Here is a 12,220-nt window from a genome sequence, read left to right as displayed (position 1 = left end):
AAGAATGCGGGCGGAAAGACGTGGGTCTGGAAGCGGCGAGCTGGATGCACGGTTTTTGGAAAAAGACAGAAAGAAAGGACCTGAGGGGATGGATGGGAATGGAAAGCAAGGAAGGCGGCAATCATCACTCGGGTTATATAAGCCGGTTAAATGAGTCATGGCAGAAATCGGAGCGGCGTCGGACAGACCCGAAGAACTAGGGGAGCACCGGGAGGAATAACACACAGATGATAAGGCCGTGGCCTCCTGGCTGCAGAGTCACGTTGGGTATTAATACTTCTTAAATAAACATGAGAGATGAAAGGCAGATCTGGGGGCAACAGTTACCGAATTCATTTCTGTTTGCTGGTAAGTTTTTAACAGACATGCGGGTCACGGCAGAGAAGCTGTCAGTGTCACGTTTGAAACCTTCTGACATCCCCACTGCGTTGTTACACTTTCATCTTACCGTAAGCAGGTAGTGAAACAAACTGTGAAAATATTTTTATCAAGATAAAATAAAAGGTGTTGAGTATTTATTCTCCTAAAATCCAACTAGCTTTACCTTCCAGTCCAATGTAAACCGGGTAGTGATGGACCAGAGTGCAAAATAACCAAAGAGGAGGTGTGACAGTTGAGGTGATGGGTCAAACCAAAAAGATCTTCCTTTAAGCCATAATTATTTTATTTTTTACATCTCTTTCCTAAAGTAGTTTTGTGAAGACAGACGTTTATTTTGAAAAGCCCCAATGCATGCGGAATCGAGTTGGAGGAAAAGGAAGGAAAAGGAAAAATGTATGTGTACCTTTTCATACAAACCGCTGTATGACGATACATGGGCATGTTTAGGTACTGTATTCATGTGTGCGTGTGCGGCGTTTGTTGTGACGCCACAGAGGAGCCAGGCTGTAATTGTCCAGCTGAGTTTGTCTGCACAGCGAGCAGGTCCCCAGATTCAATCACAGAGGACGTGGCTTCCTGTACAGCCGGGGATGAATGCATGTACAGATTGATGGTTAGGGGGAGATAGGAGTGTGTGTGTGTGTGTGTGTGTGTGTGTGTGTGTGTGTGGCAACAGGAAAGTGTGAGAGTGTGACCTTTGCCCTTGGCGATGTTCCGGCAGGCCTGTGGCCTTACTTGACGATTGGGTGTCTCTCAGCAACTACACCTCACCTCCAACCGCTGACTCATGCACACACACAAACGCCCACAGAGTTTGTTTGTAGCCTCTCTGTGTCTGACTTCATTCATGTCCGCATGTGAGACATGCAGCAAAAGAAAAAAGAATTCTGCCATCGCGAAAAGATGTATCAGTTTTGCAAGTTTCTTGCATTTGTGTATGCGCTACAGTTTGTATGTTCTGTGTGTGTGTGTGTGTGTGTGTGTGTGTGTAGGTGTGGGTGTGGGTGTGCGTGTGTGTGCCTGTCCCACTGCTCTTACAATGCAGCAGTAATGAGCTTACTAGTCTGGGGACGTACTTAAAGCAGGTCACAGCAGTTATAAACAGCAGACATGTGATGCATCAGCCGGTGGCAGAAATTGTAACCGCAATGATGATAGTTCAGACATTATTTGTGCTAGTTGTTAATGTTGTGGTGTGCGTTGCATAATTGTGATAATTGTAACCTTGCTTCACGTACAGGTTGGCAAGAAGTCCCACGAGTGAACGGAAGTATTGTAGCCGAGGAGGAGCGGCGCCGCATGGGGCTCTGGCAGTGGTGGCGACCGTTTAATCACAACGTAACCTGCTTCGTCAACTATTTTACTCTGTTCACTGAGTCAGAGGTAGAAACCTTTCCATACCTTTATACCATCAGACTTCTTTTTGAAACCAATGGATTTCCCCCCTGTTTCAAATAAATGTCAGTCCTCCATGGGGTGATCGGTTGATTAATCAATGACGGTACACAGGATAAAAGACAACACATGGGAAAAAAACATTTTGACCATTTTGCATATAATTTAATTGATTACGTGTCACTGAATGTTAAATGTCAACCTGGTTTCTGGTGGCATGGTTTTAAATTGCTTTTCGGAGCTGGACTGCAACGATGGCAGCAATTGAATGAAAAAGGTGGGTGAACATGTACGTCAAAGGCTAAAACCAAATATTGACACAAGGATTTCAAACCAGGCTGCTAAATAAAAAGCACCTCCACAAAACCAGCAAGTTAAAAAGTAGACTGTGAAACATGACCCCATGAGCAGTCTTGGACTGACTTCTTACAGGGATAGAAGGTCACGGCACAGGTCCAACTCTCTGCTCTTCTATGTGGCTCCAGGCTTTCCCGCAATGAGCAATTTCAAGTTCAAGTTCGGGCAGGAGGACATACAAACGTCCTTGTGTCCTCAGTACACTTAATGTTGATGGAAGAAGGTTGGTTTCATGCCGCTTGCTCGTACAACTTCCTACGGTTCCTTTTTTTCTTATTCACAAAAACTCCACAATTACATTTGGGGGCCAAGCCTGCCAGTTCCTTCTTAAATTACAGTTTGCCCATCGTTGACAACTGCACAGGAAAATTAGACCCTTGAAAAGATCTCAAGGATGAAGAACTTCCTTTCATAGTAGACTTCCTGTAGACTGCCTGTATCAGTGCACGCACATCTCAGCTATATCTTCAACTGCTTGCCTTTGCCTTTATTCAATATGAAAACTCTTGGGTTTCAGCCAAGCAGGTTTCCCGATAAAGACCCCTTAGGGGGAATCTAGAGGAGAGGCCATTTTGGTTCTTCAGTGACACTTAATGGAGGCCTTTGAGTGGTCCCCGGACAGGAAACCGGGGGACCGCCGAGGGTCGTTGACAGGCATCACTGACCCCTTTCTCCGCTCATCTGAGGAGAGACCCGCAGCTGACAACACAACATCTCCTCACATTCAGGCCCCGCCACGAGATTTGCTGCTAATAGCTGAGGAATGATGATTGTCCCCGCGGTCGGGTTTCACAGGGGAGACGTTGGCGGACAAAGGACGGGGAGAGAAGAGCTCAGTCTCAAACGCTATGCGTGCTTCAAGAGGTGGACTCCACGGGTCTTTTGGTCGGGGGAATGTCCGTGTTTCTACATTTCTGGTTTGTGACAGAAAACACGTGTAGACATAAGCTATAATATGTATAATACACGACACATGGTACATAATACCGATGCCTTTCTGAAATGGCTGAACAACCCCCCGGAAATGTCTTGTGACCACAATCAAGCCTAACTTGTATCTTGAAAGTAATTTGGATGACACAGCCGTTGATCGCCACAAGACCCACATTCACAAATAACCCTCTGGTAAAATGACATGTGTAGCAAATCAAGATATCGAGTGACGCTGTGTCTCACTGATCCCTCTCTTCAAAGTCACCACAAAGAGAGTTCACAGATAGAAAGAGGCCCCTTCTGGATCCAAGAAAGCTAAATGTGCCAGAACCAACCAAACAAGTAGATCTGCGTGAGGCAAGTACGACTTGAACGGGATTAGTGGTCAATCTCACCAACATGAAGGAGTTGGACTTGGACATAGCACACAAAACACTTCTGGATGCAGGTAAACTGTCCCCGTTCTCTCTGTTTCTGTTTAAAAAAGGGTCCTGCAATTTCTACCAAGTCTTCCTGTGGCTCCCATCCAGCAGTCAAGCACTGAACATCCCCTCCCATCCCCACCCTACCCTCCATAAATTTATCCATCCATCCATCTGTCCGTCCCTCCTTCCAGGGCCAAGTCTGTCCGTTGTGCAAACCTCGTAACCGCATCCACTGGGATTTTTCATGTTTTTACAAGAATTGAAGTTTGACGAGGCCCTCGAAGTTAAAGCGACCCATGTGCCCCCTCAGGTCCCCAGAAAGTTATTCAAACCCCACAAGAGCAAATTAAAAATGCATTGTTATTAATCTAAAGTGACATCTGGGTTTTTTTTCAGGAGAGATTTTTAGAATGTATTTTAAGTAAGTAAGCACTCAGGCCCGGAACCCTCTTCACATGGATGGCGATGAGGGAGAAACCCCATCTGGGCACAGACTAAACCAAAAACCACAGTACATTTTGATGGATGTGTGACACGTACGCTTTGTTCTGTTCTCTGGCACGCTACTTTCCCTCAAATGCATGTATCAGTGAATCACGGTTTGCACTGCTGCTACATCACAGGAGCTGATGGTTGTATCAGACTGCATTTGTGTTGCCACAGGTCAAAGTTACCCCACTTCATTACTACCCTTTCAACAAAAATAAGTAGTCGTGAAAGCACTTAGTCAAGAGGCAAGTAGAATCTGTACGTGTTAGACCAACACATAAGAGGTCATAGGTCACCGAGGTTTGTCCTCCAGGATGAATGCATCATCATTTACTGTGGGCAAGCTAAGGACTCAACTTGCTTTGCTAAGGTAAAGACACATACAAGGTATCAATCAGCTTTAGACCACCTGTTGAACACACACACACACACACACACATTGAGGTAACGCCAGATTTAAACCCCAGTGGTGAGGGATAAATGGAGGATCTGAACGTGACACTCACTGTATCAACACACCTGGAGGGATTACTGAAGGAGAGGGTTTGTCCTCAGCGCCTTTGTTGCAAACGAAGATATGCAACCAGACCATGAGTTAAATCTGAAAGGCACGCTGGGAAAAACATAGCTATAAAAAGGTAAATCCCCGACATCCACTGATGTGTAGATGGTATGTAAAGGAGTAATTGGAATGAAGCCTGAATCAGCTCAATCTCAAAACAACAGTTTACCGTCTGGGGGCTAATGTGTCTGGGGTTCTGGAGTAGCAAGCAGATCTTTGGATAACAGCTTGGCCAAAACATAATCTTCTCTCCACCAGTCATTGTTTACGGTCCAATAAGCAACTCAAAACTAGAGAATGGAGGTGAGGGACAATATACAAGACGATGGCTCAATCACACAAAAGTGAACCCATCCCCAAAATCTAAACCTATTAAGATCAGTAAAACCTACTGCTATTGTCTACTTTATTAACCTTTGGTACGGTAAGACAACATCCAGCGCATCATTTTTAATAAGTTCAAGTAGGCTGCACCTGTATATTGTTGTGAAATTAGCTACTCTTTGAGACTAAGTGGAGCGTTTTAGAATTATTATCCAAAAACAATTGGCTTCATATATTCACTGCAAGTTCCTCCATCAGCCACAGTCAATTTTCCTGTGATACTGAACTGCTAAACAGTACATATGGCCTTTATTTTCCTCTTCACACTTCACACAAAATAGCATTCATAGTGGCATTTCTGGAGTGCCGTTATTAGGCGCTATTACGAGGTGAACTGCGAGTCTATCTCCCAACGCACGTGTTAACTTCAATGACACTGTGCATGTACATGGACTCCCGCACACGTGCAGCAGCTGGCCTCCCATCTGTACATCTCAGACACTGATAGATCCCCATTACTTTAATATTAAAATCACAACCACATGACATTTCTCCCATGGTTCAAACACACAGCGGCCGTATGGCGGCATGTCTCTCAGGTTCTGTTTCTCTTTTTTTCTCCCCTCCCTCATCTGCAGGCACTTCGAGGCTCGCCAACCATAACAAAGTTGGCACAGAGTTTGCCGTCCCATCACTGCGGTGCACGCAAATGTTGTTTCACGTCTTTTCTTTTCTCTTTCCTCATTATTTGTTTATTTTGGTTTTTCCTTTTTTCTTTTTCAGAATGGAAATTTTGAGGTCGACTGGTGTTGCCTGTTCCGGACAGTTCCGAGCACAAAGTTCTAGAGCGAGGGATGGGCGGAGGGTCCGGGAGAGAAGTCGCAGGGGAAATTTAGATATTTATCAGGCAATGAGGGAGCTTCAAAACGGCTCCCATGTGTTCTTTATTTCAGCTGGGGTTTGATGGCAAATGGAGCGAGGCAAGAGCTGGCGAGACCCTTTCCCCGACACACAAGCACTGTGCGCGCGCGCACACACACACACACACACACACACTCATACTCTACCCTGCCCACTATCCCCCTCCTCCAACCGCATCCACCGACTACAAACCAACACAGAGCAGAGGACTACTTTCCCAGACCCTGGTACCAGCTTGGACTTATTATATTACCTCGATTGGGTTTGTGACAATACAGGAAGACATGAGGTTTAAAGGAATGCAGGCCCGTCCTGCAAACCCATGAATATACACGTATTGTCGATTACAGTCATCCAGGGGAATGCAATTGAGAACTTTTGAGTTCCCTTTTCCAGAAGTTTCGAGTTAAATCACAGTTATTTCACGCCTGGGAACTGTCAATAGACTAACAAAACGAAGGGCTTCTGGGAGTCTATTGGCTACCTTGCTCAAGGGCAGATAATGCAACTCTTGAGGGGGAAGATAGCGTTACTTGATCACTTCTTCATCTCTCTGCCTGGTTAAAAGATTAAGAGGATTATTCATCCAGCAGCAATGTGTCATACTTACCAGATCAGGCTTCACGACTTTGCTTGGGTCTGTCTTTTCTCTCTGTGCAAATGTGAAGGTTGTTTGTAACGGAAAGCATGTTCCAAATATGCATACGTTTTATCTTCCAACCAGTTTTGGCAAACCTGTCCGATCATCTGAGGGCACATTTGCCTTTGTACACGTTCAGCCTACACTATTCCCTTTTCTTTGAGTTTTTTTATTGTTCTCCACCAACTCCTCATAAACTGCTTACCTGAGCAGGTAATCTGGACTGGGATTATCAGAGATTTTACTTGTTAATAATTATAGGCATGGTCTAATTGATAATAGTTGTCTTCTGCGTCTGGACGCAAGTTGACGAGTGGTGCATGACTTGCCTTACGCCGCCTCTGATTGGCGCTTTGTGCCTAAACCAAGCCAAACCAACCATAGCGAGTACTATCAGGTAAAGTGAATCACAAAAGGTCTGATTACATAATTCTGCATACAAATTTTCCATGTACTGTATTTATTTTCTTTTTGGAGCAATTGGCCTTCTGAGCATTGCACATTTTTCGCTGCTGGACAAACACACTCTGCGGTCCAATGGGACATTTTTCAGGCCATTGGTTTTTTTTTTAATAACGGGCTGTCAGAACAATTCTTTGTGGGCTGTCAATGCAAAAGACAACTTTCAAATTACAGAGGAAAAAAAGTCTTTCCCTTGTTAATTTAAAAATATTGAGCAGTTTAGCTTTGAAATAACACATTTTAAATGTGGTTAAATAAAAGTTTTTCTTTAATTAGATAAATGAATTGGCCATAGTTACCAGTTCCCAATTAGACTATTGATCCCATTTGGGACATATACTTTGTTCGTAAGCAATAATCCAGAGTCTTAATGATCATTACAACAAACATGTCTCAGTTGCACAAACAATCTCTCACAGCAAACGTTGGGCTTCTTACTTATAGAAGGGAATGCGGTCATGGAAACAAGCATATTACAGATAAACACAGCAGGCGAAGCCCTCCTCTGTTTGTTCTGCTGTAAACATGAAAGCACTTTCATGCTGGTGGAATGCAGCGGCCTTGTGTTCCTGAGTGCATGTGTGTGCTTTCATGTACGAATGTGTACAGAGCTCCATATCTGTTTATCCTCACCCTCGCATGTATCAGCACTATTTCTCAGCCTTGACGTGTCAGCGATATCGCTGCATTATGTTTCAGTGAGCAAACTGTCCTCACTCGCTGCCATTTGAAGCACAAGTGTTGTTGTAGCGACACGCCGGACACTCGGCTTCTCTAATCCGGGCGGTGGTGCAGCTCCAAGTGTTCAGCTGTAGTCAAGCACTCAAACTCCAGCAACACGAAGCAACGAGGTGGACGTGGTTAACATCGGCCAGCCAAAGTTTCGCGTTACATTTGAAATAAATGGATGTCTAGAGGATTTTTGTGTTTATTGCTGTGTTTATTACATATCTTGGATTCAAGGCATATGGTCATAAAGTGAGTTTACATAGAAACAAGGGTAATAAATCTATACGTGCAAGTCTGAGAAAGTGGTTAAAGGTTCAATTTTTTTATTTCTCAGTGTACATCCATCAAAATGTTCAGATGGGACCTTGTTTGAGATTGATGTATAATACAATAGACAATACTTGTATAGTATATTGTATGTCATGTATAGCCATAGATGGACTAAAAGGACAAAAAAAATGCAGGCTGATGTATCTGCTACCTTCTAAATACGGAACGTGATTGAAGTCAAGCATACGTTGTTTTAAGTTAACATATTCCTTCATATCTGCTTCTCTCAACTCAATTGATTGAGGTTACGATACAAAAGTAAAAAGGTAAATTAGCCTAATGGAGCTTTTTTTGACAAATTTGATGAATTGAAAAAGCAGATTATGTTTTGATGGCGGCAGATCAACCAACAAAGTTGTTAGGCTACCAAATACCAATTGATCTGTGCCTACATGTAACCGAGACTTAAACTATGACAATCCAAACGGAGCAAATGGGAGAAGAAAAAAAATCAAAGAAAGCAACGGCGTGAAAAGGATTATGTTTGTATGAGTATTGTTTTTTAGGTAAATTCTGCTCATCCTGCCTTCACCCAAAGTCACACCAGATCAGATGGCACACATACAGGTTGCTTTAGAAGACAACTAGATGAGGTGGCATTCTGTATTTGAGGTCTTTGGGGTGGAGGACAGCGAGCAAGGGATGACTGCCAGTAAAGGCCTCTAATGCCTCTAATGCCTCTAATGCCTCTGCTGTGGATGATGAACTCTTTTCCCTTGTTTTCTGCTTCCGCAGTGAGAACACACAACATGCTGAGTCTCCTCAGAACTTCACCAATACAGATGCAAATGAAACGTCCCGTTCCATTGCAATAAACCTATGTGCACGCATGCGCAGTCTGACTGCTCTTAAAAAAATAATCACCTTAACTCTGTTGGAGAGCTGTAACAATGAGCGACCTGTGCCCGTCCAGTCTAGACGCACTGTAACAGGTTCCCTCGTGACGGCGATTATGCTTTTAATCTCACAGAAAATCTCAATGATCTGTGCTAAGTAACTTGACCTCAGCACACCGGCAAACATTCACACATGGGGGACGAGGCGTGGTGTGAGACACAGCTGGGACGTACATCGATCGGGACGTCACGTCGCTCTACAGGTCCAAACACAGGCATGTAGATCCAGCCGGATCCTCCGATAATGGCAGACTTGCTGGACTTAAATTGGACTTATATAGTAGGTTCTATAAGAACATACTACAGCAGTCAAATCCCCCGTTTTTGAGACGAATTTGAGCTTTACTGCAGTGCGTGGCCGGTGCTGGGCAGAGGTTTGATTGCATCGCAGCCAAACATGTGGATGCTTTATCTCCCTAAAAGTTTGGCAGTTCTGCTGTCTGGTGATGGAGTTTGTTTACATCGCCATGGAGACGTTGGACATAACAGTTATTATCATAACGGGAGTCATGGTGAGGGGATTTTCCAACGTAGAAGTGCGCAAATGTGTGTGATTGTATAGGAAATAAGAGCAGAGACGGGAGGGACGCGGTATCGGTGTGAAGGTTGTGGTGGGACGTCATCTCTTCATCTCCCGACCTTTAGCCAGGACGTTTTTTAAACCACTCTTTTTTAGGGATACAATGGCGAAGCAAACAAAATTGCGATTATCTCGGCCACAATAATGTGAGATTAACGCGTTAACTTTGACAGCCTTCGTCTTTTACCATGACGCCATTGTTATAGCTGCTCAGTGGCCGCTGCTCAGCAAAGGTTCCGTGTCTCACTTCAAGACTTAAATGAATCAATTCTTGTTTTTATTACATTACTACATTATTACAACTATTACATTTGTCATGGACTGTATGTGCTGGTTGAACAGATCCCCATTTATCTGCCTGGGGTACGTTATAAAACAAAATTGGATTTCATTATCTCAAAAATTTCCGCAGCATGTGTATTTGTCGCAGAGCCCCAATGGGAAATGAAGCCAAAACCATGATGATCAACTTTTCCAATATTTATGTTTCACAATACCACAGACGCAGCCTGATAGATTGTTGCAAAATACCCAAAGTCCTGACAAGTTGAAGATATTAAATATTGGCAGCACCCTCCGGCATCAAAGGAAAGCTGTTTAACTGGAACTACAAACTGTATATTTTCTGTATTTTATTATTTTGAATTGTTGGCAAATATTAATGCTTACATAAATTGTGTGTTTATCCAATTGTTGATTGTAGGCAAGTTGTCGTTTCTCACGTTTTAAGCCAGGACTGTGTGTGGATATCTACGTGCCAATAAGTCATCATCGATACAACATCCTATCATAAAATCATCATCATAAAATCCTTTAATATTTATTGCACTGTGATTCAAGGTGTCTCTCATTCTGTTCCTGATCTAATGAGTCGGAGCTGCACAGTTTCTGCCAAACATTTTATAGCATATGCTCCAAAACAAATGCCTTGTAGGCGTTGGGGAGAGTCCGTCAGCCTTGTGAAATCCACCCTGTTAACCTTCCGCACCGCCTTTACGCCAGCAACACGTCACAAGGACAGTGAGGCTGAAAGAGGGTTCACTCCCTCTTATCTAATACAACGACCCAAGAGAAACAAAGAGAATGTCCATCAGTTGAACTTGTTTGTGCATTGTTAGCCTGAAGTAATTGAGGAATGGGCAAACCCTGACCCGAAGTCTAAGTGAAATGAAATTGATTTTAAGTCTGTTTTTAAAGCAAAATACGAACATACCAACAGATGATGAAGGTCAAAGATATGAGCGAGGGATTGCTGTGTGTTTTGGTTTGAAAAGCTAGCGACACGCGTCAATTCCACTCGCTCCTTAACAGGAAACCACTCGGTTTGGTCAACAATTTTTGGGAAAACATCTCTGAATGAGACTAAAGAACGGAGGTTATGTGTCAAATAATTCAACCCTGACCTCTTGTTTGGGTGAACACATCCACCTCTTTACCTAAAGTTCATGGTTATGTGGATGGTTGTGGATGACATAAGAAATCATTTTATGGGATGTCTGTGAACAAGACGTATTCTTTTCCTTCCTGGCTATACGACCGCAGGATGACGCCATACCGATAATATTGAATGCATTCGAAATCTAACATAAATTCTGAATCTATAAATATATACAGAGGTAGCAGCCAAGCAGGTGCGCAGACACACACACACACACACACACCTTTCCTTTATTTTTCAGACCGACTAAACTGGAAGGCCGACACACTTTGGCACACAACATGGAGAAAGAATTTCCATGTCTCAATCCAATAGAACAATATTGATATTTTTAAAAGTATATGTTTCCCTCCCTCCACACACACACACACACACACACACACACACACTCTGGGACAAGGGGTTCATTGAGGGAAGCAAATACTGCTAAGCCCCCCTGATTGCTGGAGCGGCCTCTTTCTTCCAACTCCCTTGGGTCACCTGCTGCTGCAGCCCGCCGCCGTTTCCCTTTTTCTGTTCTGTGACCACAGCCGGCCAAGAATGTGTTAATCCGCCGAGCACACCAGCAGATTAATTAGGGGCGTTTCCCTTTGATCAGGACGCACGGCGGGCTTTCTGACGCTTGAAAATGAATGTTTAAACCCAATCAGCGGTGATCAATTAGCAGAACAATAGCTCCAGGGTCAGGGGTCGAGGACTCGGCCTTTCTCTTCTCCAACTCCTTCTTGTGTTATTTTTTCTGTCTGCTGATGATGGCCCCCTGGCCAGCAATCAGGCCCGACGCGGAAAAGCTTAGGTGGACGTCAACTCTGATTAATGGCAGAAATTACAAGGCAGCCAAACAAAGGCCGCGCTTCCATGGCGTCCGTTGAGCCGCTTTGAAGACGGGTCGTCTATTCTTGAACTCCTCGTAAACACACACACACACACACACACACACGGTGTGCAAATGCATGCATGCAGATATGCATTTCTGCATGCATACATCTCCTCCAGCCTGACTAAGGACCTATACATCAAAGCACCAAGAAAGAGAGGAGGCTTGTAGGCTACTTGTTTTTTTGGATAGAAAAGAGCAGAGCGTTTGTGTGTGCGTGCTTTAAGGGGAACTTTAGGGCCATAACCCCCCCACCCCCCCGCCCCCCCAAACCCCCCCAGGCTGAACAAGAACAAAGGGCAGACATTCATTAATCGCTTTGTGCAGGCCTCTATTCTCTCCACTCTACTTGAGTACAGTTAGCCACAGACACACACACACAGACACACACACAACTCTTTCCTTCTCATGTGTGTCAACCTGTCTGCTCCGTTTGTGTGTGTGTGATCTCAAATCAGCCACATATGGAGGCCGCTGTGTC

General features: G+C 44.1%; 1 long non-coding RNA gene across 1 annotated transcript in view; it reads left to right on the top strand.

The window, feature by feature from the left end:
• The window catches only part of LOC144409417 (uncharacterized), a 51,178-nt gene extending 40,927 nt beyond the window's left edge, over positions 1-10,251 (top strand). The window contains exons 2-3 of the long non-coding RNA XR_013467859.1: positions 1,622-1,764; positions 5,650-10,251. This is a non-coding gene — a long non-coding RNA (uncharacterized LOC144409417). The remainder of the gene's footprint in view (positions 1-1,621; positions 1,765-5,649) is intronic.
• Positions 10,252-12,220: the final 1,969 nt, after the last annotated feature.

This window comes from Gasterosteus aculeatus, chromosome 6 (assembly GCF_964276395.1).
Source record: "Gasterosteus aculeatus chromosome 6, fGasAcu3.hap1.1, whole genome shotgun sequence".
Classification (NCBI taxonomy): domain Eukaryota; kingdom Metazoa; phylum Chordata; class Actinopteri; order Perciformes; family Gasterosteidae; genus Gasterosteus; species Gasterosteus aculeatus.
The sequence above is the reverse complement of the archived record's forward strand: the minus strand, read 5'-3'. Positions and strand labels throughout refer to the sequence as shown.